Source organism: Candoia aspera, chromosome 2, assembly GCF_035149785.1.
Source record: "Candoia aspera isolate rCanAsp1 chromosome 2, rCanAsp1.hap2, whole genome shotgun sequence".
NCBI lineage: Eukaryota > Metazoa > Chordata > Lepidosauria > Squamata > Boidae > Candoia > Candoia aspera.
Window position 1 is genome coordinate 28913730 of NC_086154.1, and position 4681 is coordinate 28918410.

Genomic DNA, 4681 nt, shown 5'->3' on the forward strand with positions numbered 1-4681 from the left:
AGTGATACACACTAAGAAACAGAAGGTGGTGGCTAGTGTCTCCTTTTGATCAATCAAGATCGGAATTGTGCAAGTCATGGTATTCCCTCTGACACACTATGGAAGCGAAAGTTGGACTTTGAAGAAGTAGGATAGGAAGAGTATTGATGCTTTTGAACTTTGATATTTGAGAGAACTCTTGAGGATACCATGGACAGCCAAGAAAACAAACCAATGGATCATTGAACACAACCCAGAGTTCTCACTGGAAGCAAAGTATCCTACTTCTGACATATGCAAAGTGCTCTCTAGAGAAGGCTCTAATCCTGGGAAAGGTGGAAAGAAGGAGAAGAAGAGGACAACCAGCAGCAAGGTGGATAGACTGTTAACAGTAGTGATGAGTGCACTGTTGGAAGAGCTGAAGGACCAGGCTAGGGACAGACTCGTGGAGAAAATCTATGTGGTCCCTAAGAGTCAACAGTGACTTGATGGCACATAATCACATAATTTCATCAGTCAGGAGGCATGAAAACTGAACTCCACTTGCCTAGATTTATGAAAAAATCTCATGCTTAGAAACTTGCTCAGATGTTGGCTTGGAACCTAAGGCCCCCAGTTCTAGGCTGATGACTAGACAGTAACAAAGAGATACAGGAAGCTAACTCTTGCTGCCATCTGGTGGTTATCCAGATTTTTGCTGTACCTCCTGTTAGTAGCCTTCATTGTGACTCTTCAGAGATGGTTACAGCTGCCTTATGTGCTTGTGTGCCTCTAGCTTGTGAGCAGGGTCATTTTGTGTTTACCACTTCACTGTGAAGTCAGGGTTGCCTTTTCTCTGGAAAAGATACATAATCCCATGAAACGTGATTTGTACAATTTTAGGAATTGAGGAGAGGGCCTTGGGAAAATAGTCAGCTTGCTCTTAGCTTTCAATTGTCTTTCTATGGAACACTCAATTCTCTCTCTAAGCAAAATGACACAACAAAAGGGGGAGTGTTTTTTTAAAGAACTTTGAAATGCTGTACATGTTAGCAGTAAGCATACTCTCAGCTTCAGCGAGAGTCTATGCATAATGCTCATTTCTAAATTCTAGCCACCTTTATTATGCAGATGGATGCTAGATACCAATAAAATTTAAAACATTCCATGCCATAAAGATTTTAATGTTCCATCTGGATATAATAACTCATAGTTAGAAGGATACCATGGTGCGGTGCAGTTAGCAGTGCTTGCAAACGTTTATTTGGTATTAATGTCTGACCTTGAAAAAAAGTTAAAAAATGATTTCTAGGCAAAAAAAATTAAAACCCTCAGAGTTGGTCATGCCTTAATCAGTTCTTGTTTGATGTACTGCCGTGCGTTCTATATGGGCCTGCCTTTGAAGACTTCTCAGAAGCTATGGTTGGTCCAGAATGCAGTGGCTTAAGTAGCTATGGTGGCATCTTAGCTTGCACATATAAAACCACTACTGTACTTCGAGAGCTTCACTGGTCGCCAGTGGACTTCTGAATGCAATTCAAAATGTTGGTTGTCGCTTTTAAAGCCCTACGTGGCTCAGGACCTGGTAATCTTTGGGATCACTTACTCCCAATTGTTTCTGCCTGTTCAGTAAGATGTGGAAGACTGGGATCCCTCCATTTCCCTTCTCTTGGGGAGTGTCATCAACAGGAATCACAGAAATGGTCCTTCTCAACAGCTGTCCCCTTTCTGTTGAACAGGATTCCAAGTGGCCCCAACATTATTGGAATTCAGGAAATTCAGACCTATTCCAACAAGCCTTGTTATATTGTTTGTAATGGGGTATCTGTTTAATGTGATTCATGTTCACCCATATACCAGTATAGTATAAGGGTTAATTAATGTGATTATTTCTTTAACCTGATTTACAGATATCAGATAGATATGGTGCACAGTTGAGAATGGTTGGAGCAGCAGATAAGCCCAAGAAATAAATAAACTACTGAGAGTGCTCTCTCTGGTATTGTGGGGTGCTTTCGACCACCTCAGCTTATGTTTTTTTCTCTTCTGGGCAGGTGGATATACTTTAAGCAAATCACTGTGCCATCCACCATTTTATTTTCTAATAAAATGACCTCTAGGTCATTGCAAGGAAGGGCTGATACATCTTTCTCTGTCAAAATAAAGTGACTATGCAAATGTCAGCGACACTGGAGAAAAGAAGTAGATGCCACTGTTTGATTGTTCCTAGCTTTCTATTTGGAAACTGCATAAATAGTAGAAATGGAGAAGATTTGCTTGGCTGTAACTATGGTTTTTCATGTGGTCATTTATGTGTTCATAATATGGGGAACATCTCTGTACAAAGCCTTTAATTATGAGATTTCCAAAGTTGAAGCTTTTTTGGCAAGAAGCATCTCCCTACTGTACTTCTTCCTGGGCATGGCTCCCCCATCTCATCTCTTTGAGTCCCAAGTTCACCATAGTACTCTAAAGAACTAAAATCCATCGGTTAGATTGGAAGAGGTTATGTGTTATCACTCCTACAACTGCTGGTAAATGCCAAGAAGTAGCCTGGAATAGAATTCCAAAGTAGATCCAATCTAGATAGCAGCAAGCACTCAACTGTTATTAGTAATGGTTCAATAGTTCAAACATGAGACCCTCAGGAAGTTGGAGTGAATCAAAACTATCACTTTTGGAGGTCACCAGATCTCTTGCATGAAGTTGTACATGATTTGAAAGAGTTGTTGGACCGTGAATAGGTGGAACTGCCAGTTCCTGCCTGAAGAATATGGAGGGAAATGAGAATACTGCAAGCAGTTAATTCTTCAAATCAGAGAAAGTTAATAAGAACAGGATATACATGAGGTTGGGCCCATTCCTCATTTTCTGAATCCAGTGCATAGACTTTTTCTTTGAAGGAAATATATCTGCTTGGGAAACAATAAGTTGAATCACAGTCCTGAATTAATGGGTAAAAAAAATGTGGATGCCAGCTCTATGACTATAGTAGATACCAATTCTTCCATATTGCTAGTAGGATGGTGACTAATGAGATCAGAATCACTGCCAGAATAAAAGCAATGGGCAAGGTGGGCACGAGAAGGCCAGCTTGAGTTGTACAACCACTAAGGTAGCTGTAGACATACTGATAATGGAAATAATGGCAAAGAACAGAAATACAGCATTGGGACTGGGGACAGTAATTCTCCTTTGGGTAACAGTATAGCATGCAATAACAACAGAGGACATCCTAATGTTGAGCAATATGCAATAGATATGAGGAGAGCAGAGTAATTGCTTTGCAGACCCCAGGACAGAGAGCAGGAGTACCAATATCTAGGCAGAGTTCTGGCTTTCAAACTGCTTAGTACTAAGTGGGGGAAATTGAATAATGTAATGAACAAACTTTCAGGAGTTGTGATGCACTACCAACTGTCCCAAGAAATTCACCTCTGAGTTTCACAGCCTGGTTTTCTGATGGAAAGATTGCTGGATCTTTCCTTCTGAAACCAAGCCAAGAAGGGCAGTCTTCTTTTGGGCAGAGAAGATATGAGTTTCTAGAACCAGGGACTTGGTACAAAGCCGTGACAAAGAAAGTGGGTAATTATGGGTCATGCATAGCTTCATTCCTGAAAGTGCCTGAAGATAAAGGACAGAAGAAAATATCTCTCTCTCTCTCTCTCTCTCTCTCTTTTCTTGGAGCCTTTGCATGAAATTCTACTTCAATCTGGAATTTTCTGGTCTGGCAATAATAGTTTCAAATTGAATCTGGGAGCCTATATGACCATAGTCAGTGCTGTAGATATAGATGGAGTCAGTATCAGCACTGATAGTTTTCAGACCTAATGGCAAGGCAGACGAAAATGACTGTGCCCTAATCGCTCATATTGCAGTACAGTAGTGACAGGAATGATAGCTAATCCCAACACTGATGCAGATGGACCCCCGAAAGCAACACATGAAGGCAAGATGACAGGTTTGAATAGACAAAACACTGGCAGTGAGGTAAGATGCCACACATGCCATTCTGCCAAATAAAAGAGAAACAGAATGCTTGTTAATGCAGGATAGGTTTCTAGCACACTCAATGCATGATGGAAGCCATAATGGTCACCTGAATGCATGGCTTCACTAGTGCATAGCTGCTGGCACTATACATTTTTATAGTTATTTTTTAAATTGTGATGGTTTTTAATGTATTTATTGCTTTTTAATTAAGTATTGTACACTGCCCAGAGTCACTTTTATGTGAGATGGGTGGCTATATAAATATGATTGATAAATAAATAAATAAGTAAACAAACAAACACTTTCTCAAATATGGACCTAATTGTCTCTTTTTCCTTTTCTTCTTCTTAAAAAAAAATCAAATAAAAAACAACAAAATTGAAAACAAAATGTAGAAGAATAGAAATAAGTACATTTCTCCTCAGCTGAAGAAAACAAAACTAAAATAAAATTAAGTATTGTAGTGGTGCCTGAGAAGGAACTGAGGTAAGATGGGAATCAAATCCAGGAGTCTGCATGGTGAAGAAGTGGTTCCCACCAAACATCTTCCTGAGTGTTGGAAAGTTCCCAGTCAAGACTCTGCCTCTGTATCACCCATAGATGTGATATCCAGAAATCTTGCAAAGGAACATTTGTTTTGAGAAGAAAAGCCCCTTCCCTAAGCATATAGTAGGCACTTCACACAATCTCCATAGCAGTTACCTCAAGCTAAGAACAGATACGTACCATA